At 31.2% G+C, this 25,384-nt stretch overlaps 1 long non-coding RNA gene across 1 annotated transcript; it reads right to left on the bottom strand.

Moving 5' to 3' along the window:
- Positions 1–365: 365 nt before the first annotated feature.
- Positions 366–2,703, bottom strand: LOC112942177 (uncharacterized). Its single transcript, XR_003248211.2, has 2 exons — positions 863–2,703; positions 366–788 (listed from the first exon to the last, which is right to left on the bottom strand). It is a non-coding gene; the product is annotated as an uncharacterized lncRNA (long non-coding RNA).
- Between the last annotated feature and the right edge of the window lie 22,681 nt (positions 2,704–25,384).

Raw genomic sequence — 25,384 nt, 5'->3', positions numbered from 1 at the left:
GTCTGTAGCTGCTGCTAATGCTGCTAATAGCCAAGGCCAAACAACTTCAAGTAGAAAAACTTCTGTACCATGGAAGTAAGGCATTTTGATGTTGTCTTGTTCATTTTGACAAACAAAATTTAACTATGCATATATTTGTGTTGTTTTTTTTATTGGAAACAAACTCAATTTTGAGTGTAACCAAACAAACTTGAATGGTTGGAATCAAACTCGATTATGAAGTCTTCTTTTTTGTCAGTTTTGTTATTGCCTTTTTAATTGTAATTGACATATTTGTGAAGCTTCTCAAATGGTTGCCACGATAATATAGATTAGAGAACCAAATACATTAACTAATTGTTCAAATCATAACAATTTCGACAACAAAGAACAACAATAACTTGAACATTCAACAAATTCTATCTTTCAAGTTACACACACCTACAACTAGCAAGATCAAGACAATTAGCTTCTAGGTACACACACCTACAATTTCAAAAATTTGAAAGTAACTAAACATGTCTATGGCAATTTTGGTTGCACACACCTACAACTTCCATCCTTCACATTCTTGGTTAGACTTAAACATAGAAACACACAATAATGATCAAGACGATTAGCTTCAAGATACAACATTTGCCCTTCTTTTTCTCCTTCATCATGACTTGGTTACTTTCAACACGACTTTCATAAGATGTCAATATTTCTTCCAACTCCTTAATTCTCTTTGCTAATCTCGGAATAACACACTTGGATCTTATATCAACTTCTTCTCGATCCCTCCATCTAAAGAAGTTGCACGCATTCTCCTAAAATACGCAAAACACAAATTAAAGAAAAATACATAAACAAAAGATTTCCATAAAAAAATTAGTAAACATACACGATAGCGTGGACAAGACCAAAATCTTCGAGTTGGGTTATGCTCCGACCATGAAGTTTGCATTGATAGTAAGTCACCATGTTTGCATCGCAGTTTCACTCGCAACATCGGATCATTCTCATCATTACAAATACGATTCAACATTGCATTTAACATTTTCAATCAAAAACTAACCATAAAATTGAGAAGAAATTCAACCATAAAAAAAACTTCAAATTAACGTTTCTACTGGAAATTAAAAGAGAAAAGACGAATACCTACCTTATTTTCTTGAGGAAGATATGAAGTCGTCAAAAAGAGAGCACCAATATTGTTCTTGCCATGGAACAAAATTTTAGGGCTACCAACGGCTATTTTTGAGTTTAAATTGGGGAAGATACAAAAATTGATTAAATAATTAATATTAAAGAAATAAAATGACATGTGGTTGTTTTAAACTGGTAAATAAAAAGGAAAAATGGCCCATGATGCACTTAACGTGCGTGTAAACAACCCAGATGAGTTAATGGGTAAAAATGGCCAATTTACAATGATATATAGTTGTTTTGTGGTGTGATAGGACACTTCAAAAGTTTAGGTGTCTTTATGCAAATATGAGACAACTTCGATGGTGTCTTTATGTCTTTTCTCTTGTCAAAATAAAAATCTAGAAGAATCCATACATGTCTTAGCTTATGTTATGGGTCCATAAGAATCTTAATGTCATTTTGTTTAAATGAAGAATTTCTATCACTTCTTACAAACAATAATAAATGCTAAGCTTGTTTTGACATATTTTAGAAAGAAAATTTGAGCTAATTAAAATAAAATGTGTTTGAAGAGATAATATTTTGTTCCTAAATATACTTTAAGAGAATATTGCGTTAACATATTTTTAATATTATATTACATAATATGACCACTAAATTCGTATTTTGATTATTAAAATAGTCTTTAAAATGACATATTAGTAGTTTTTATTTGAAGAAAATATCAAATTTCGTGACTAAAAGAATGAATAATGTTTGACTATCAAGAAATCAATAATTTGATAATGTATTCATTAAAAGATAAAAAATATAAAAAAATTATTTTTATATTTTCTTAATACGGAAAAGGGCCTAAAATATCCTCGAAGTATTGAAAATGGTACACAATTATCCTCCATCCACCTATTGGCCCCCAAATAATCTTCACATCCACCTTTGGGTTCAAATTTACCCCTTCATTAACTAAACAAAATAAAAAAAAATTAAATAATAATTTTTAATGACGTGACACTCAACCATTGGTTGTAATTTAATTATTTAAAATAATTTTAAACTCACCCATTACCCACCCATTTTAACTAAACCCACCCATTACTTTTATTCTCATGATTAACATTCGTCGCAAGCATCCAGGAACCAATAGTAACATCCTCATTGCTAAACATTCGGAAACTGAAAATTCAACAGCAAGGGAGATAACTTATCAGCAATTATGCTTTTGACATTAGGCTCCATTATCCCAGCAGCTCTAGTTTGAGTGAAAATGACTGCAGCCTCCGTTATTCCTAGCAGTAGTAGGCTTTTACTCAAATCATAGGCCTTGACGTCTCGAATCCATGGTTGTAATTGGGCCTGAAAGTTTTGATATTTTAATTCGTTTGGAAATCCAGATCCACAAACCTTCCATAAAATATTTGGTTTGTGCTTGTTTGGCAAATTTGCTAATTGAATTTAATGAGCTTTTGGTTAGATGTAAATCAGGAAGAGAATGACATTGAATATGATGAGGAAGGAGAAGTTGTGGATGTTTTCGACAGTGACTTTGATGAAGATGTAAGTTCGAAGTGTTCCATTTCTCATCACTGAACCTTTCATTTCACAAATTTTAGTGATGGATTGGTTACTTGTACTGGCGGTTCTAGCTTGGAAGGGTATGAGAATAAAATTAATGGGTGGGTTTAGTTAAAATGGGTGAGTTTAGTTAAAATTGGTGGGTAATGGGTGGGTTTTAAATTATTTTAAATAATTAAATTACAACCAATGGTCGAGTGTCACGTAATTGAAAATTATAATTTTTTTTTAAATTTTGGTCCGTTAATAAAGGGGTAAATTTGGACCCAAAGGTGGATGTGAAGGGTATTTGGGGGCCAATAGGTGGATGGGGGTAATTGTGTACCATTTTCAATACTTCGAAGGTATTTTAGGACATTTTCCGTTCTTAATATCAAATATGTTAAACTATTTAAAGAGAAAATTCGACAAGAAGAACATTGAACATTCAAATTCTAATGAATATTAAAATTCAATTAAAGTAAATGAGTAGTTAGAAAATAAAGAAGAATAATAAAAGAAAATGTCAATAGAAAAAGACTTTGTTTAGAATTATAGAGGAAGAAAAAAAATTAAAAAATAAATAAATTAGAAAAAAACAACCTGAAAAAAAGTATATTGGTTATTTTGTGGGGGTAAGCCTTAGAGTTTTCTTTACGGCATGATATTAAGTGTAGTATCAAAAAAATTAATTAATTTAATTTTTAGAATATAACAATACAATAATTGTTATTGTATATAGAAATAAAGTTTCTTTCATGATTTTATTGTTGTGGAGGCAAAAATTATTTTTTTAATAAATACTTTCAATATTTAGAATGTAACATTACGATAATTGTTATTGTATATAGAAATAAAGTTGCTTTCTTGATTGTTTTTATTGTTGTGAAGTTATAAATTAATTTTGTAAGTATTTCTAATTATCGAAGACAATAATAAAATGTATCACAAAATTCATCTACAAAGTCAAATACAAACATCATCATACTTAAGTTGAAGCAATAGAGATTTGAAAGACTTTAAATCGATCTTTACAAGTTGATTGATCAATGATTAATATTTTATCATATGCAAAGCTTATGGTGCAAATATCACAAAACGAAGATAATAACATTGTGAAAAATAAATACCACTTGCAAATATATATGACGATCGATGAATTTTTTCAAAGATATCAAAAATTTATATATTCTTTGACCACAAAATGTTTTAACTCTTAATCTAGCACAATTGTCTATTTCCTTGCTGCAAAGAATTTTTTAGAATTAAATTTTCTCAATTTAGGTTGTAAACAATACATTTATGTCGTATGACCATTTGAAATAGATTATAAAGTAATATATTGAAGTTGTTTACTAAATAATAAAATAGTATAAAGTATAGAAATCTCATATTTTTGGAGGTTAATTACATTATATCCGAGAAGTTTTCTCAATTACAAAAATTACAGATTTTTAATTCATCTCGAATACATTTCTTTGATTGTCCAAGACATTGCAAATGACATATTATTACGGGGAAGGGATATATTCGAGAGGGGATAAATATATATATCCGAGAGGAAAACGAATGTATCGCAGAGAGGATTATAATATCTTAAGTCGTGAATTGATGTAATTTTCCAATAAAATATGTAAAATTATATTGGGCCCATATCACAGACCTTAAAATATCTAGTATATATATATATTATAGAGTGTGTGTTATCTCCAATCTTTTGGTAGGGTTGTTTAAAATTAAAGACAGTCAAAATCATTAAGTCAATTGACAAATTATTATTGATTTTAACAAAAATAATTTATTAAATTTATGATTGGGTAAGAATAAAAATATAGTCACTATAATCTTTTATAAGTGGAATATGAAAATGGTAGAGTAAAAAAATGTTATTTATGAAAGATCTACTGCTCAAAGAATTTATAATTCGGTAATGGTTTAGATTATTTATTTTTTTGTGAATTATCAATTCTATAATGATTTATGATTTTTCTTGACAACTAAGCTGACAACTTGATAATTTTAAGCTTACATCAAGCTCTTATTTTAGACTTTGAAGTATGTTTCTGAAACTCTAGACAATTTACATGTTTTCCTTTGTTATATCAATAGTTGCATATGATATTATGTTGGCCTGATTGTTGATTTGATAATGGCCCTCCTTTTGTGTTCTTAAATTTACACATGAGATGACCCCTGTCCTTAGTATAATAGGCAATTTGCCCCACTTTCTAATTAATTTAGATTTTCTTACTTCTAAATGCATGCCTCTTCAATTATGTTTTCTTTGAAAATTGATGGAGAAATACTGGCACTACTTTTTTTTTTAAAAAAAGTCTAAATTGTCTTTATTTTTCTCGATTGATTCCTCTTATTCATCTGCTAATTTTGTCCCTTTTGTTTATTGTATGAACCATTGAATCGAGTCCATTGGACTCTTGTATCTTCTCCCTTTGCATCTCAAGTTGGGTCATGGAAGACTAAACTTATTCCGTTTGGGTCTGCCTTATAGAAAATGGTCATCAGACTGATATAGAAAGCAAGGGAAACTGAATTACATGTTTCGAAGGATGAAAATGTCCCGTATACACTTAGTATACAGTCTTGTATATAAGGAAATAGGTTGATATATAGTTAATATATATAAGTACACTCAGTGTATATACATTGATATAGGGATGGATATGGGCTAGAAGAGCCCAAATGCAGCAGTTTGGCCTAAGTTGTTGGTCTCATTCCTCTAAAATCTCTTATTTCTTTAATGTATTCGAACTACATATTAATATATCTGAGCCAGTATTTAATATGTCCGGGCTACAAATATGTATCCGAATTATTTTATAATGTATCTAAACCACATATTATGCATCTGAGCTAGTTTTTAATGTATTCGAGCTACGTATTATGTATCTGATTTATGTTATAATGTATCCGAGATACTCTTAATATATCCTATCTGCATATCCAGTTTGTATTACTTTTTAAGAGATTAATGTAATTACAAACTAAAAGAATAAATTGTAGTTTCATATTAAAACTATGTGATTCCTAAAATTCATAACTAGTAAAATTACCTAAGTACACACTATTTATTATCATATTTTCTCTACCATTTCAAAAAATATCAAAATTCCTTCTTTTTCTCCCATCATTACCTTTTCCGGATACAATAATTTGAAGTCTCATACCCATGGTTTTTTTTTTCTTTTTTTATTTTCAAGCCACAAATCTCTCTACAATTACCTACATTAATCCATTTTTAAAATTCAATTCTTTTTTCTTTTCAATTAATGATTTCAAGTTATTCAAGAGGTAGATTTTTTCCATCACTTCAATTTTTAATTTCTTTTAATTTTTTTTTTAGTTGTTTCATCTTAAATTATTGAATTTGTTACTCCCGGTCTTTTTACAGGAAGAGGGGTGGAAAACGTTGTTAATGCAAAGAGTTCATCTTGAAGAACATTTGGAATTGTTCATGGCAATCTTGATACACTTCATTCCAGTGGTTTGATCTTTCAGTATCGAGCTTACCCAATCAGTTCCAGAACGATACATCTTCGTTGCTTTCCGTTGATTAGTTGTTGAATTTTTTCGACTTTTTAGTTGTTCAAATTTTTTGATACATATAGGGTCAAATTTGTAATGTATCTAGTTGGTTTTGTTTCTTAGCCCAATGTATACTGTCTTCGTTTATATATTATGACACATTACAATTTTATCATGCACAATGTATCGTGTTCAAATATCAATTTTGGTACATAATCTTAATTAGTATTGATACTTGATATACAAATTCTACCAAATGTATCATTTATCATATATCAGCCTTTTCTCAACAAATATATGATACATATGAATTATGCTATCAAACAAAATAAGTTATATAAATAATAATGTAACATGCTCTATTTTTTCAGATACGTAAATTCGAATTTATACTAAAGGAATCTGATACATAACAATTACGAAATAATAATTCATCGATCTCAAACCTAACATCTTATGGCATTAATTTTATTTAATGTATCTAATAAAAATACAACACATATCAATTTAAACAAGATACATAAATAGTACTCCCTCTATTTAAAAAAGAATGACCTCCTTTCCTTTTTAGTTTGTTTAAAAAAGAACTACCCCTTTCTTTCTTTTGTAACATTTTCATTCCAGTTTTCCAGGTGACATGTGTAAGGCCACAAGATCAAAGGACAATTTTATACATTTAACCTAACTTTAATTTAGGACCACAAGATAGAAAAGTCTATTTTATACGCTTAAACTCCGTGACAAGTCAAATTAGGTCATTCTTTGTGAAACGAAGGGAGTATTGATTTTGTTTCTTGCAATGCTTTTATGAGAATTTTTGTGATGGGGGAGGACAAAGGATTTGAATTTCAAAATTGATCAAACAATAACAATTTCCCACATCGCGTTAATACTATAAAAATATAATTGTAATGGTGGAGATGTTGTGTGTGTGTGTGCAGTAAGTAGTCAGGGGCGGACCCACAGTCATTGTTCGGGTGCACGTGCACCCGTTAACTTTAAAAAATTATGCATATATACGTATATATATGGCTTGAGATAGACATATATTTTATTAGGTACACAAAGAAAGAAAAGTCAGTTGGGTTAGCTGGTTTAGATGCTAAAATTCTTTGAGGAGGGACAAGGTTTGAATCCCCATCTATTCATTTCTTATTATTTTTTTCCATTTTTAGCTATGAAGTTTAAAAATATCAAATAAAATAGTAGAATGGATAGTTTTGAACTTGTGACATCACGGTGTAAAGTGATATTTAAAACAACCACTTCACCTAAGACACTTTATCTATTAGTATCATCTAATTTATTTATAGATGAACATCGTAGTTTTGCATTTCATACAAAATCAATATTGGGTACATACTTAAAGTAAGCGCATTATTGTTGGTGGTACACCCGTCGTCTTCAAATCATGGGTTCGCCTCTGATAATAGCGACTTATAACAATGGTTGTTAGTGATGACAAGTAATTAGTCGATGGTAATTGTGGATGTATAATAAAGAAAATTATCCTCACCAAAATACCCATTAGTAATATTAAAATTTCATTCAAAATCCTACTATTTAAAATCTAGCGTTAGAATCGCGCTAGATATAAAATCTTCTTTAATAGAAAAGACTTTACCCATATAGTAAAAAAATTCTGAGTCTACGCAAATCTAAACTTGAAAGAAAAACTTTACCCTACCTAAGTACGTTCAATTCAAGAGATATATAGAAAATGTCCTCTTTGCATTTTTAGTGGTCCTACTTTCAATTATAGTGGTCCTATTTTTTGAAACATGTGTTAAACATATGCTAGTATATATCTAACAAGAGCCAGTAATAAATATAGAATAAGGATTTACAAATAACAAAAATACTTGGGTGAGTAGATCTAATAGAGTTAGAACTTAAAAGATTAATTGATTCTGAACTAATATCAAATTCATATTGTTCATCTTAGTTAATATATCGTCAGTAAAAAATATTTTATATATATTCATGAATATTTTAATATAAATATAAAGTCTAAGCGAAAAATTAATGGTATCATGAAAGATGATTGTTAAGTATAATAAAGGAAAAAAAGTATGAAATATATTCGAATTTTGATCAAGATTGTTGTAATGATATCAAACTTTGGAAAGAACCTTTTACCCTCCTGCACTATTTAATAGTGTATTTTAAAAGTATATATGTGCCCACATGGATACAAAAAATATTGCATAACTATAAATAGTAATGTGTCCACGTTGGCACATATGTACCTTTAAAATACACTATTAAATAATACATGGGATAAAAGGTCATCCATAAATTTTATATCGTAACAACAATTTCGATCAAAATTGAAATATTTTTCAAACCTTTTCCCTAATAATAAATATCCAAACTATAGCTTTTACTTTTAGGCCTATTTATTTGTGTGCTATTTATTACTCCCTCCATTTCACAATGAATGACCTGATTTGATTTGACACAAAATTTAAGAATATAAAGAAAACTTTTGAATCTTGTGGTCCTAAATTAAAGTTAGGTTAATTGTACAAAATTGCTCTTTGATCTTGTGGTCTTAAAAATGTTATGTGGAAAGTTGAAATTAAAATAATACCCAAAAAAAATGTCATTCTTTTTTAAACAGACAAAAAAGGAGCGGAGGGAGTATAAAATAATATTGTTTTTCCAATTTTTGTGTCACTTTTTTCTTCTTGAGTTTCAAGCTATATGAACTTGAGAGATGAAACCGAGACCGACATTATAAATTATATTTTTCTTCTTTAAAATATTAATATAACGATCGAGACCACCGTAAATGTCTCCCACACTAACCATCCTATAGGAGAATCATTTAATAACCTCAACTAACCCATCAAACCAATTTAAGAAGAAAAATCAATATATTATTGTCACGACCCAAAACGAGCCGCGAGTGGCACCCACACTTACCCTCCTATGTGAGCGAACCAACCAATCTAAACCCTAACATTTCAAACATAATAAACAGAAAATAATGTGGAAGACTTAAAACTCATTAATATAACCAATAAATAACTTCTAAAATTTATCAATACTATCCCCAAAATCGGTAAGTCATCATCACAAGAACATCTATCCTCAAATTACTAAATCTAAGAATATCTAGGAAGCTAAAACAAATACAAGAAATAGTCCATGTCCGAACTTCAAGGACATCAAGACATGAATGAGAGAGAATCCAGTCCGAGCTAGGAACAATAGCTCACCCTGAAGTCTGACGTGGTGAAGACTGGCTAGAGTTGCGGTTGAGTTGAAGACGACGATACGTTTGCTGCACGCCACAAATAACAAAGAGAAAACATACAAGCAGGGGTCAGTACAAAACACGAGTACTGAGTAGATATCATCGGCAAACTCAAAATAGAAAGCAATATATATCAAATAATATCATAAAATCAACTACAACACTCAACAGGTAGCAGCAACAAGTACAAGGATCATTGATAATAACGCCAAGTACACCCATGAGGACTCAAGCCTCCATACCATACTCATTTGGGAATATGTTCATTAGATTGAGTCCATTAAGGTAATTCAAGATTCATTCTCTTTATTCCTCTTGTGTCAGAACGTGACACTCCGATCCCCTAATACTACGTGTCGGTTCGTGACACCCGATCCCCTAATACTATGTGTCGGTTCGTGACACCCGATCCCCTAATACTACGTGTCAGTTCGTGACACCCGATCCCCTAATACTACGTATCGGTTCGTGACACCCGATACCCTAATACTACGTGTCGGTTCGTGACATACTACGTGTCGGTTCGTGGCACCCGATCCATTAACCTCATTCTTTTAGTTCATCAAGCCTTCTTTTATACCAAGGCATCATCATTAATAGAGAGGTTTTAAGGTTTAAGATTCAACAGCCTCATCATGCTAATTCATCACAATCATATAATCACATCATGCAAGCACACAATTAAGCATATAGAAGACTTTACAATACTACCCAACACATATCATTCGCTATTAAGAGTTTACTATGAAATAGCATAAACCATAACCTACCTCCACCGAAGAATTCGCGATCAAGCAAGCTATCCCCCAAAACCTTTGCTTTCCTCTTCGTTCTTCTTTCTCTCTCGCTCGTTCGTCCCTCTCTTCTCTCTGTTTTTTAATATTTTTCCTTATTCAAACTCTTTTTCTTTTACCCTAATTACCATATAATTAAGTATAAAAGATGACCAAAGTAACTCACTAATTAATTCAAGGTTATCTCCTTTAACCCCCAAGTAATTGAATTATTAACATTCAACCACTAACTTTATAATTATAAGCAGGAATAGTCCAAAACGCCCCTTAAAACATTTAACAGAAATCCGACCTAGTCAGGGTTACGTAGTCTGTGACGGGCCGTCGTGCCTGCGACGGTCCGTCCTGCTGAGTCGTCACAGAGTTCAGAGACTCAATTTTTATTTAAGACCCTGTGACGGTCCGTCGTGCCTACGACGGTCCGTCTTGCTCTTCCGTCACGAAGTTCAGAGAGTTTTTCTCAGTACCCAATTTTTTCAGAATTCTAAGTGTTTTGGAACGAGACACCCTCGACGGTCCGTAGTGCCCATGACGGTCCGTCGTGGAATCCGTCGACCCAGACAGTTATTACCAGAAATAAACTCTACTGCTCAAAATGACTAACAGGTCGTTACAATTATAGTACTAAGAAATACAGTCTGAAAACAATAAGGGGGACAAGCTGCCATGAACTCAACCCATCATCAAAACCCATTGTGAGATAACTCCCTAAAATCTAAAAAATCATAGTACCAACACTAAGTATATGAATAAAGGGATGCAACCCCAACTAAAAAAACAATAAACTAACAACTCTATAAAATATCTAAGTCCAAACAGATGGACAAAGAAATGGAGAAGAGCACATGACAGTCTCAAATAGTAGCTCACCTTTCAATTCAAAGGCCATGTGTCTCTCAGCTGAGGCATCTAACTAATTGTTTTAATATGTAATGTACTCTAAAAGAAAAGAGCAAGTGCAGAATCAGAATAACCACCATGTACTGCTAAAATTATATGATTTGTTCCAAAGACATAAATGTAAACAAGTAACCACAATCTTGTTGTAATACATGTAAACACATATATAAACAATCACAACAGACATACACTCTCATTCACAATATCCCGAATTAACCAATGCATGAAACATGTCCCACACGATCACAACAATACATATTTGGTCTATTTGGTCCTCTCATGGAACCTATGTAAACTGTTAGTGTATCCGCGAGGTACCCGAGCCGTTCTCTCAAAAAGTCACTTAACTTTGAGTTTTAATTCAAAATTCACTTAACTATAAATTTTTTTCTTAGAAAGTCACTCAAGTATGAGTATTTTACTTACAAAGTCACTTAAAATATTTAATTAATTTTTATATTTAACTTTGCTAATATAAATTTTATTAAAAGCAATAGTTTAAAACAGAAAAATATATTCTTTTAATGAATCAATCCGCTAAAAATATAATATTGATCCATTTTATTTTACGGCTAATTCTCCTAAATTATTGTCGGAATAATTCTTTCTCGTCTTTTCCTCTGCTTACAGGATTCTGATGCATGAAATTATTTAAGTATTATTTCTAAATTCCAATTAAAAATGAAAAGAGGAAGAAGAGGCAACAACTGAGAAATAAGGGCATAAACGAGGTGGAGATTAATTTATTACTCTTAATGCTTAAGGAATTTATTGAATGGAATAATTTATTTCCGTATTGTTAGAATGAGAAATTTTTTTATAATTGACAAATACAGAAACAGATGAAAGAAATAGGTTGTTCACACGTGTTTCTTACTGACCAAATCCGACTTGGATAAGGAGAACGTCAATCTCATTAATTAGAAGATATAAAGCTGTGGAAGTATTGTTTTTTCAACAAGCAACTAGTATAGAAAATTATCTTTTATAAAGGAGTTCGCAACCAAGTTGAAAAAGGAATTAGCGTTCAATAATCTTTTCTTACTTAATCAAGGAAAATTGCATAGAAGGCAGGCTATTTTATTATCTATTTAAGGACAATGTCACGTAGGAGAAGGAGTCCTACACAGACAAGATTTTCTTGACGCCACAAAGTTATGTTCTAGTTGAAGAAGGAGTTGAAGATGAGGTGAAGATAAGTTCGAGTAGAACTAGGAGTTCCACACAAAAGAAGAGTCCTACATGAAGTAGATTTCTAGTTGAAATAGGTTTTGGATTCAAGTCCAAATCTATAAATAGAGCGATAGTATAGCTTGAAAAAACTTGCGCACTTACACATTGAGAAGATCAAAGCACGATCAAGAGGTTTGACAGAGTTTTGAGATTTATTGCGACTGTTGCAATTTGTAAGGAAAAATTATAAGATTGTATTCAAGAGTCTTGTTTACAATTTGAGTTTTTTGAGTAGGAGTTGTTCAACAAGTTGTAAAACTTGAAGAACATTAGAAGATATAAAACCGGGGTTTTTTTTATGTATTTGGGTAGCTAGAAATTAGAGTTTATAATTTCTTAGCTAGGAATGAGAGAGTTTAAAATTGCTCTAGAAATTAGAGTTTATAATTCCTTAGGTTACATAGCTTTGTAATCTCTTGTTGAGACTTGAAGTTTAATAAAGTGGAGTTAAATCCTACAGACGTGTAGGTCGTGGTTTTTACCCTTAAGAGTTGGGGTTTTCCGCGGTAAAATATTGTGTTATTATTTTATTTGCTTCACAAAACATAACTGTTGTAAACTGCAAAGTAACATATAGAATAAACATGTTCCTTAAGAGATTTTGGGGGTCAGTATTCCAACCATTGATATTAGAGCAGGTTATCTTTGTAGATTTTAATAATTCAAGATAAGATCATTATGAATTCTGCACCTCCTCTTGGTCATGGTAAATGGCAACACATCAACATACCACCATTATTTAATGAAGAATACTACCCTTGGTGAAAGACAAGGATGGAAGACTTCATTCAAGCAGAAGATTACGAACTATGAGTTAGAATTACTAATAGATCATTAACTCCTACTATTACTGATAGTGAAGGGAATAAGGTTCCTAAACCTACAAAAAAAATACGAAGATGGTGACTACAAGATGTTAGGAAAGAATGCAACAGCTAAGTGCATTTTCGTATGTGGACTAGGACCTGATGAGTTTAACCGCATCTCTAGTTGTACCTCTGGAAAATAATATGGGACACTTTACAAAACGCTCACGAAGGTATGACTCAAGTTCGTAAATTCACAATTCCAGACTTTGATCTGAATATAAAGCCTTCAAGATACAATCCAGAGAATCATTTCAAGATATGATCACCGGATTTACCACTATTGTAAACGAGTTAATATCTCTGGGCAAAGTATACACCACTGAGGAATAGGTAGATAAATTACTAAGGACTCTGCCTAGATAATGGGAAATAAAAGTTACTGTAATCAGAGAAAATAAGGATCTAACCAATATGACTTTGGATGAATTAGTAGGAAATCTCAAAACTTATGAGATGAATATTGACAAAAGAGGTGAAGGAAAAAAGAGAAAAATCTTGGATTTAAAACAACTGAAAGTGATGAATCTATGGATGATGATGAATTGGCACTAATAAGTAGAAACTTCAAAAAAAAATTCAAAAAGGGCTTAAATTCTGGAGAGAAAAAAAGGTAAGACACACTAAAGAAATAATACAAAGAAACCACAAAGTGAAGCTTCAAGTGTGGAAAAACTGATCATCAAATTAAGAATTTTCCTACGTGAAAGGTAGAATAGAAAAAAGAAAGAGCTGAAAAGGAGAAGAGAAAAACTTTTAAACAAAAGAAAAAATAAAGAGAAGGAGCAAGGGATGTATGCTGCCTGGGAACAGGTTCAATAAGGTATGACGAAGATGATGAAGACCTCGCGTTGATGGCCACAGAAGAATCAGAAACTGAACCTAAATCAGACTTTTAAGGAATGGAGGTAAATGTTTTTGATTTAAAAGATGATCTTGTAAGGTTCTCTAAGAAAAAGTTATCCTTCTTATTACTCACTTCCATAGATACTACAAAAACTAGTTAAACCAAGAATCAGTTGCTTGCTTCCATGACTAGTTTAAAGTTTGAGTATATTGATCTTGAAAAAGTTAATTTTGATTTCAATAAATAAAATGAACTGCTAAAGGAACATGTACAACAACTTGATTCCTGCACTTTGGCTTTCAAATCTGAAATTCTGAAACAAAGTGTTACTGGAATGAAAAAGAAAAAAATTAATGGTGACCAAATCAGATGTGACCAAGATCTAATGAGGTTAAACAATGAACTATTTTTTGAAAGGGAAAATTCTAGGAGAATGAATCTTGAATTGTCTAGGATAAAAATTAATCTGGAAAGAGCTAATAAATGGACAAAATCTTTCATGATAGTAATATATCTTGGTAACAATACTCAGAACATAAGAACTGAAATAGGGTATGAATGGATTGGAAATTCTTTGTTATGCATTATTTGTGGTAACTCAGGACACTCTAAGCACAATTGTCCAAAATACAGAGTTAGTGCAGAAAATAAAGCAAGAGGAACTTATAAAACTGTTCAAAGGAACAGGTATACTCAAAGGACAAATAAAATTCCCAAGGAAAACTTATTCATCCTTTTTATTAATACAAAGGACCCAAGCTAGTCTGGGTTCCTAAATCTAACCTTTAAATTTGCAGGAAAGTGAAAGGAAGCAGACAACATTCACCAATTGAACAAGTTGCTTCAGATGCATGATTGAAACTAGAAAATATTCCTCTTTGGGAAAAAATGGATGAATAACACTGACTGAAAAAAAAGGTTGAAAAAAAAGAAAGACTGAAGAAGCATGTGAAAGGAATAGGTCCAACCTATGCAGTTTCTAATAGTTATGCCTACTCAGATGAACAATCAATCAAAAATATGATCAGCCAAGGAAAACACTTTCAAAAGGAAAATTTTGAGCTTGAGGATGATTAAGGTCACATGAGTATCCCTAAATGGCTAATGAACAATGCGCACACTATCCTCTAATCTTGAATTCTATGCTAAGTTTTGTACATTAAGTTGTATGTCTCTATACCACTTTTAAAGTCATGTTACTCATACACTATAACATTGTATTTGCATCTAGCACAGGAGAGAGACTTCGTAAATTAAAGCAAAATTCAGCATTATCCAGAGATCTAAGGTATGTGCACTACAATTATTCATGATTAAATATAAAGCCAATGCACTTGAACCTATTTCTTCCACTTGTCCCAAAAGATATTCATGCCCTAAATACTATGAAAAATATATTCTTAAAAAGCCTAATCCCAATGTGATGGTTATGGTTGAGATGAATTTGATGGAGGACACCTCGACTTTGGTGCTTTATAAATATAGATTAAGAAAGTAGAGTGTACTGGTTCTTAGGGGAATCTTTTGTATTGATTAATGTCTTGGAGGATTTACATTGTGAGGGGAATATTTTGGGATCCCTACGCTTGAATAAAGTTCACTTGGTAGGCTCAACTTGGATGCATCTAGTGAGGGGAATAGATGGGAGACTCATCTGCCGAACCGAGTTCTTCTATTGGAAACCATATAAATAAGGATTTCAGATTGATATAAAAAAATATTATAGTTGGTGTTGAACCTGATAGTACACGTCCAGGGAACAAATTGAGAGAACATGTTCCTTTACAAGTGATATCCAAGAAAATTTATTCGTCTTACTGACTCTATTGAAATTAAAGATGAGTGAACTATTGCTTCTGCAGAGGGAATATGATTGATTGATCAAGTTCCTTAAAAGTAATATAAAAAGAGAGGAAAAAAAGAACAAAGCGTGCATAAACCAAGGTTACCTTTGAAATTGAGAAGGCTTCTAATCTTGTTAATCCAAAAGATATATGTGCTACTGAAAAATGACTTTTATTTATCCAGTCATCTTTTGATATTACCTAGACACTCTAGCTTTTGACTTCTATATTTTTTCTCATCACAAGTGCTTGATTCTACGTTTAATTTTGATTACATTTGTAGTGTATATGCTTTTTGATTAATGCAAATGTTGGGTTTAAGTTTCAGATTCATGTATCTCATATGTTTGTGCAAACGCTTTGTTATAACTAATTAAGTTCTTGAATTGTTAAGTGTTTGAGTAGGTGATATCCAGTGGCCATGAGTATCAAATTTGCTTCTCTTAGTATGGTGTATGCCTTCACAGTGTTTTATTTTTGCCTGATGTCAAAAAGAGAAAGTTGTAGTATATGAGTTATGTGTACCTATTCAATGTGAGCAAATAAAATTTGTCATAGTCAAAAAGGAAAAATTTGTTAAAGTCTCATTGTTTTGAAGTATAGCAAAGTTAAGGAGTTGTAATGGTAACATGGTAAAAGGGGAAAATGTGTCTTATTGTCGTGTTCGTAATGTATGTTTGTCATCATCAACATGGGAAAATTTGTTAGAATGAGAAAGATTTTGATAATTGACAAATACAGGGACGGATGAAAGAAATAGGTTGTTCACACTTGTTCCTTACAGACCGAATCGACTTGGATAAGAAGAACGTCAACCTTGCAAATTAGAAGATAGTATTATTTTTTCGACAAGCAACCAGTATAGAAATTTTTCTTTTATAAAGGAGTTCGCAACCAAGTTGAAAAGGAATTAGCGTTCAATAATATTTTCTTATTTAATTAAGGAAAATTTCATAGAAGGCAAGCTGTTTTGTTGTCTATTTAAGGACAATGTCACGTAGGAGAAGGAGTCCTACATAGACAAGCTTTTCTTGATGCCACAAATTTATGTTCTAGTTGAGGAAGGAGTTGACGATGAGGTGAAGACAAGTTCGAGTTGAACTAGGAGTTCCACACAAAAGAAGAGTCCTATATGAAGTAGAATTTTTAGTTGAAATAGGTTTTGAATTCAAGTCCAAAATTATAAATATGACGATAGTTTCGCTTGAGAAAAAATGCACACTTATACAGAGAGAAGATCAAAACACAATCATAGGTTTGAGAGAGTTTTGAGATTTATTGGAAGTGTTGCAATTTGTTAGGAAAAATTGTAAGAATGTATTCAAGTGTCTTGTTTACAATCTGAGTTTTGTGAGTAGGAGTTGTTCAACAATTTATAGTTTTTTAAGAACATTAGAAGATATAAAACCAGGGGATTTCGTATCTTTGGATAGCTAAAAATTAGAGTTTATAATTTCTTAGCTAGGATTAGAGTTTGTAATTCCTTTAGGAATTAGAGTTTATAATTCCTTCGGTTATATAACTTTGTAATCTTTTGTTGAGACTTGAATTTTAATAAAGTGGAGTTAAGCGATGTTGGGGTCAAAATTCCAACAGCATTTGTTAAATTCTCGTTGTTTTGAAGTATGTCAAATTTAAGGAGTTGTAGTAGTAACATGACAAAAGGGAGAAAATGTGTGTCTTATTTGCTGTGTTCGTAATGTATGTTTGTCATCATCAAAAAGGGAAAATTTGTTAGAATGAAAAAGATTATAATAATTGACAAATACAGGAACAGATGAAAGAAATAGGTTGTTCAACATGTTCCTTACAGATCGAATCCAACTTGAATAAGGAGAACATCGACCTGACAAATTAGAAGATACACAGCTGTGAAAGTATTGTTTTTTTTTTAAAAAGCAACCAGTATAGAAAGTTTTCTTTCATAAAGGAATTCGCATGCAAGATAATTTTCGTAATCAAATAGGAAAATTAGACAAACTAGAAAGCTGAAGCAAAGAAGGAAGTATAATGACGTGAACGTGGTTTCAAATCTGGAATAAAGTAGGAAGCATGATCAAATAAGGAAATTAAGTTAAAGTCAAGAAAGAAAAGCCAAGACAAGTTCGATTTGAACTATGAGTTCCACACAAAAGAAGAGTCCTACATGAAGTAGGATTTCTAGTTGAAATAAGTTTTGGGTTCAAGTCCAAATCTATAAATAGGGCGATAGATCCGCTTGAAAAAATGGCACACTTACAAAGAGAGAAGATCAAAACATGATCAAGAGGTTTGAGAGAGTTTTTAGATTTATTGGGAGTGTTGCAATTTGTTAGTAAAAATTGTAAGATTGTAATTAAGAGTTTTGATTACAATCTGAGTTTTGTGAGTAGGAGTTGTTCGACAAGTTGTAGAACTTGAAGAACATTAGAAGATATAAAACCGATGGATTTTGTGTCTTTGGGTAGCTAGAAATTAGAGTTTATTATTTTTTAGCTAGGAATTAGAGTTTAAAATTCCTTTAGGAAGTAGAGTTTATAATTCCTTTGGTTACAAAGCTTTGTAATCGTTGTATCATTTGAAGTTTATATAATACAAAGTGTTGTTCGAATTGATTATCGTTAAGTTTCAAATAAACAGAAACACGTTGTCTGTATGTGTTCCTTTGAAGAAATCAGGAGGGTGGAATTCCAATAATTGGTATCAGAGCCAGATTATCTTCGAAGAGTCTAATAACTCAAGATAAGATCATTATGATTCTGCACCTCCTCTTGGTCATGGTAAAGGGAAACACATCAACAGATCACCATTATTTAATGGAGAATACTACTCTTGGTGGTAGACAAGGATGAAAGACTTCATTTAAGCTTAAGATTACGAACTATGAGTTAGAATTACTAATGGACCATTAACTCCTACTATTAGTGATAGTGAAGGGAATAAAGTATCTAAACCTACATAAAAATACGGAGAAGCTGACTACAAGATGCTAGGGAAGAATGCAAAAGCTAAGTGAATTCTCGTATGTGGACTAGGAACTGATGAATTTAACTGCATCTCTAGTTGTACCTCTGCAAAAAAAAATATGGGACACTTTAAAAAACGCTCACGAATGTACAACTCAAGTTCATTAATTCAGAATTACCAGACTTTGTTCTGAATATGTATCCTTCAAGATTAAATCTGGAGAATCACTTCAAGATGTGATCACCAGATTTACCACTATTATAAACGAGTTAATATCCTTGAGCAAAGTATACACCACTAAGAAACAGGTAGACAAAGTAATAAGGACTCTGCCTAGATCATGGGAAATAAAAGGCACTGCATTCAGTGAAGCCAAAGATCTAACCAATATGACTTTGGATGAATTAGTAGGAAATCTCAAAACTTATGAGATGAATGTTGACAAAAGAGGTGAAGAAAACAAGGAGAAAAATCTTGGATTTAAAGCAAATAAAAATAATGAATCATATATAGCTGATGATGATCTGGGACTGATAAGAAAAAGTTTCAAGAAATTCTTCAATAGGGGATTGAATTCTAGAAAGAAAACACCACCTACGAAAGAAAAAATTGTTGAGAAATCACAAGAGAGAGGTTGTTTAAAATGTGGTCAAACAGATCATCAGATTAAGGATTGTCCTATGTGGGAAGTAGAATGGAAAAAGGAAAGAGCCAAAAAAGAGAAGAAGGAACTTCTCAACAAAAAGAAAAACAAAGATAAGGAACAAGAAATGTATGCAGCTTGGGGAACAGGTTCGAACATGTATGACAACGATGATGAGGACCTCGCTTTGATGGTCATAGAAGGATCAAAAACTGAAAATGAATCAGACTCTGAAGGAATGAAGTTAAATCTTTTTTATTTAAAAGATAAACTAGTAAAATTCTCTAAGAAAAAGCTATCCTTCATACTACTCACTTCCACATATACACTCAAGAACTAGTTAATACCAAAAATCAACTGCTTCCTTTCATCACTAGTTTAAAGTTTGAGTATATTGATCTTGAAAAAGTTAATTCTAATCTCAAGAAAGAAAATCAACTCCTAAAGAAACATGTACAACAACTTGATTTCTGCACCTTGGTTCTCAAATCTGAAAATCTGAAACAAAGTGTTACTGGGAATGAAAAAAGAAAAAATTAGTGGTGACCAAATCAGACGTGACCAAGATCTAATGAGGTTAAACAATGAACTATCTTCTGAAAGGAAAAATTCTAGGAGAATGAATCTTGAATTGTCTAGGATAAAACTGATCTGGAAAGAGCTAATAAATAGACAAAATCTTTCATGATAGTAACACATATAGGTAACAATACTCCGAACATAAGAACTGAAATAGGGTATGAATGGATTGGAAATTCTTTGTTATGCACTATTTTTGGTAACTCAGTTCACTCTAAGGAAAATTGTCCGAAATACTGAGTTACTGCAGAAAATAAAGCAAGAGGAAGTTATAAAACTGTTTCAAAGGAACATATATACTCAAAGGGAAACTAATATGCCCAAAGAAAACTTATTCATCCTTTTTATCAATACAAAGGACCCAAGCTAGTCTGGGTTCCTAAATCTAACCTTTGAATTTGCAGGAGAAGAAGCAGGCAACATTTACCAATTGAACATGTTGCTTCAGATGCTGATTGAAACTAAAAGAAATTGCTCTCACTTGAGAAAATAAAAAGGAATGGATAAATAACATTGACAGAAAAAAAGGGGTTAAAAAAAAGAAAAGACTGAAATAAACATGTGAAAGAATCAGGTCTAACCTATGCAGTATCTAATAGTTATGAGCACTCAGATGATCAATCAATCAAAAATATGATCACCCAAGGAAAATATTTTCAAAAGGAACAATTTGGAACTTGGGGATGATTAAGGTCACATGAGTATTACTCAATGGCTAATGAACATTGCGCATACTACCCTCTAATCTTGAATTCTATGCTCAGTTTTGTACATTAAGTTGTATGTCACTATACCACTTTTAAAGTCATGCTACTCATGCACTATAACATTGTATTTGCATCTGGAACGGGAGAGAGACTTAGTTAAATTGAAGAAAAATTCAGCATTATCACGAGATCTAAGGTATGTGCACTACAATTATTCATGATTAAATATAAAGTCAATGCATTTGAACCTATTTCTTCCACTTGTCCCAAAAAATATTCATGCCCTAAATACTACCAAAACAAATACCTTCTTAAAAAGCCTTATCCCAAAGTGATGCTCTGATATCATTTGTTAGAATGAGGAAGATTTTGATAATTGACAAATACAAGAACATATGAAAGACATAGGTTATTCGACGTTTTCTTACAGACCGAATTCAACTTGGATAAGGAGAACGTCAACCTCGCGAATTAGAAGATACAAAGTTGCGGAAGTATTGTTTTTTCGACAAGCAAGCAGTACAGAAAGTTTTCTTTCATAAAGGAGTTTACATGCAAGATAATTTTCTTAATTAAATAGGAAAACTAGACAAACTAGAAAGCTGAAGCAAAAAAGAAAGTAAAATGACGTGACTGTAGTTTCAAATCTGGAATGAAGTAGAAAGCATGATCATATAAGGAAATCAAGTTAAAGTCAAGAAAGAAAAGCGAAGACAAGTTCGAGTTGAACTAAGAGTTCCATACAAAAGAGGAGTCCTACATGAAGTAGGATTTCTAGTTGAAATAGTATCTGGAATCAACTCCAAATATATAAATATGGCGATAGATTCGCTTGAAGAAAATGGTACACTTACACAGAGAGAAGATCAAAACACGATCAAGAAGTTTGACAGAGTTTTAAGATTTATTGATAATGTTGCAATTTGTGAGGAAAAATTGTAAGATTGTAATTAAGAGTTTTGATTACAACCTGAGTTTTGTGAGTAGGAGTTGTTCGACAAGTTGTAGAAGTTGAAGAACATTAGAAGATATAAAACCGGGGGGTCTTGTGTCTTTGGGTAGCTAAAAATTAGAGTTTATAATTTCTTAGCTAGGAATTAGAGCTTATAATTCCTCTAGGAATTAGAGTTTATATTCCTTTGGTTACAGAGTTTTGTAATCGTTGTATTGTTTATAACTCATATGCAGTAAGTAGCCTATGAGTTATGTGTACCTATTCAATACGAGCAGATAAACTTTGTCATAGTCAAAAAGGAGAAATTTGTTAAACTCTCGTTGTTTTGAAGTATGTCAAAGTTAAGGAGTTGTAGTAGTAACATGGCAAAATAGGAAAAATGTGTGTCTTATTTGCTGTGTTCGTAATGTATTTTTGTCATCATAAAAAAGGGAAAATTTGTTAGAATGAATTTTTTTTTGATAATTAACAAATACAAGAACAGATGATAGAAACAGGTTGTTCTTCGTATTCCTTACAGACCGAATCCAACTTGGATAAGAGAACGTCAACCTCGCGAATTAGAAGATATAAAGTTATGGAATTATTACTTTTTCGACAAGCAATCAGTACAGAAAGTTTTTTTTAATAAAGGAGTTCGTATGCAAGATAGTTTTCTTAATCAAATAGGAAAACTAGACAAACTAGAAAGCTGAAGCAAAGAAGGAAGTATTATGGCGTGAATGTGGTTTCAAATCTGGAATGAAGTAGGAAGCATGATCAGATAAGGTGATGATGATCTGGCACTGATAAGAAGAAGCTTTAAGAAATTCTTCAAAAGGGGATTGAAATTATTACAATATTATTTTTGAATTCCAATTAAAAAACGAAAAGAGGAAGAAGAGGCAGCAACTGAGAAAGAGGGGCAAAAATGAGGAGGAGATTAATTTATTATTCTTAATGCTTAAGGAATTTCGATGCATGGAATAATTTGTTTTCGTATTATTTTTGATTTACAATTAAAAGAAAATAGATCAATATTATATTTTTAGCGGGGCATATCATTATATATTTTAATGGATATTACTTTTTTTTAAAAATATTGATTTTAAATAAAAAAAAATATACCAACAAATTTAATTAAAAAACAATTAAATACGATAAGTGATTTGTAAGTAAATATTCATAGTTGTGTGACTTGGTAAGTAAAATACTCATAATTTAAGTAAAATATTCATAATTGAGTGACTTTTGAGTTGAGTGATTTTCTGCGAAAAAATTCATAATTAAGTGACTTTTGAGTTAATATTCAAAGTTAAATGACTTTCTGAAAGAAAAATACATAATTGAGTAACCATCCGAGATACTGTCGCTATTCGTCTCTCTATCTGTTTCTTTTGTAATATCATTTGGAGCACCAAATGACTATTCAAAAACATCCGAGGATCAATAATCACTTATAAACACAAAATGTTGGGCCCATGCGAATACCCATCTAGTACATACAGATGCAATTATATAATCATCTATACTGTATCGATATGTTTTCAATTGGGGATAAATTTTTTTATCCACGTAGATATATGGTGTATTTTCCTACCCTTTGAAAGAAAAATGCTGCTACATTTGGAAAAAAAAAAAGTCATTATATATTTTTGATATTTACCATCCAATTATGGACATATTTATCTTTCTATTGTTAAGTCTTATGTCTCCACTTTTGTTATTTTACCTGGTGTCTACAAGGACATATTTTTATCTCAATTAAAATTTTGCTTTCCTATTAAATAATACAAGAAAAATGGTTGAACTAGCTATTCGAGCATACCCTCGTATTCTTCCTCTTCCTCCTTCCTTTTCTCTTTGTTGCTTTCCCTCTTCATTCTTTCTTCTTTTATGATCAATAAGTCATTAAAGTTACAAAAATTGTAATTTAGAAATTTGACATATTATAAATATGAATTATTTTGAGCGGATTATATTCAAAAGACTCAAAAATATTGAGAGAAAAAATTGTATCTAATGTTTGAGGCTATTTAGAGAAAATTTTAAAGGGAAAATTGTATATAATAGCAAATTAATAACCTAAAATAAATGCAGTAGTTAGGGTTTGATTTAATTGTGCTTCATAGCCAATGTTTGCAAAAAATTGGCAGGGACCTCTCTCCCAAATATCTCGCTCGCCACTCTCCTTCAATCTCTCGCTCACTTCCTCACTTTTTATACAAACATAAGTGTATAAAAAAAATTTCTAATTGTATAAAGCATAGAAAATTATATAAATACATATATTTTTGTTCCCCTCTTCCAGATCTCGCTCGCCACTCTCCCAAAATCTCGCTTGCCACCCTTGCCTTCCTCACTTATACAAACAGAAGAGAAATATATAAATTGCGTTTCTGTTTGTATAAAGCGTGAGAAATTGTATATACACATGCAAGTACATATATTTTCGTTCTATACACTTATAATTATACAATAAAAATACTCCCCTACCCAGCTTCTTTTGTCTTTTCTCTTTCTCGTTTTATACAAAAAAAAATTCAAATTTTATCTAATTTCTCTCTTTCTCGTTTTATACAATTCGATTTAATTGTATATTCCTTGTCAAGTCTCTTTTGTCTTTCTCTCTTTCTCATTTTATACAAATTCAAATTGTATATAATCATTCTATACACTTATAATAATACAATTCGTTTTATATACTTCATTTTTATAAAGTTCTCTGCCCAAGTGTCTTTCTCTTTCTTGTTTTATACACTTCGTTTTATACAATTTGCTTCAATTGTATATGTATACGAATTATACAGTTTCTATGTTTGATATGGAGTGCAATTATGAAAACTTTGCTATAGCATACAAATATGAATTTTTTATTTACTATATGTGAAAGTTGCCTAATTTTAAATTGATTGGAATTGAATAGAAAGAAAGAAATTACTTGCAATAAAATTACGTTTGCTTTGGGAATCACCTCTTTCTTCCTAACCAATCATTTCTTTAATGATTTCTCATCATTTACTTCTTAAATAGACTAATAAATATTTTTTTTAAAAATAGTTTGATAAATAGTCCGTGTATATAGTTAATATATACTTCATATATAGTTAAGATATATTCAACCTTTTAACTACATAAAAATGTTAGGTAAGCTATATTTATTTATGGCATAATACATATATTAGACCCTAAATTTGACTTTAAATTTTAATTTTGACCTCCAACTTTCATAATACACAAACAGACACTTTAACTATCTAACTTTTAAATAAATAAACACATGAGTCCTACATGACACAATACACGTAAGACACCATGTAGGACAAAAAATATCATGTAGGATGACATGTAGGACATGTGTGTCTTTTTGTTCAACTTTATATAAGTTTAAGTGTTTACTTGTGGACACCCAAAATTGAAGGGCATAAATATAATTCGAAACCAAGTTAAAGGGCATATTTATGTATTATGCCTTTATTTATTTTAGTATTATCATAATGTATAAACAATATATACTTACTATGACTTGGAGTATTTTTATGTCAACAAAGATATGACTATATTTATTGTAAACTAATTACACTATGGTATATATTTAAGGCATAATACATAAACGTGATCCTTA

This window comes from Solanum lycopersicum, chromosome 9 (assembly GCF_036512215.1).
Source record: "Solanum lycopersicum chromosome 9, SLM_r2.1".
Taxonomy (NCBI): domain Eukaryota; kingdom Viridiplantae; phylum Streptophyta; class Magnoliopsida; order Solanales; family Solanaceae; genus Solanum; species Solanum lycopersicum.
Note: the sequence above shows the minus strand (reverse complement) of the source record. Positions and strands in the feature narration are given on the sequence as shown.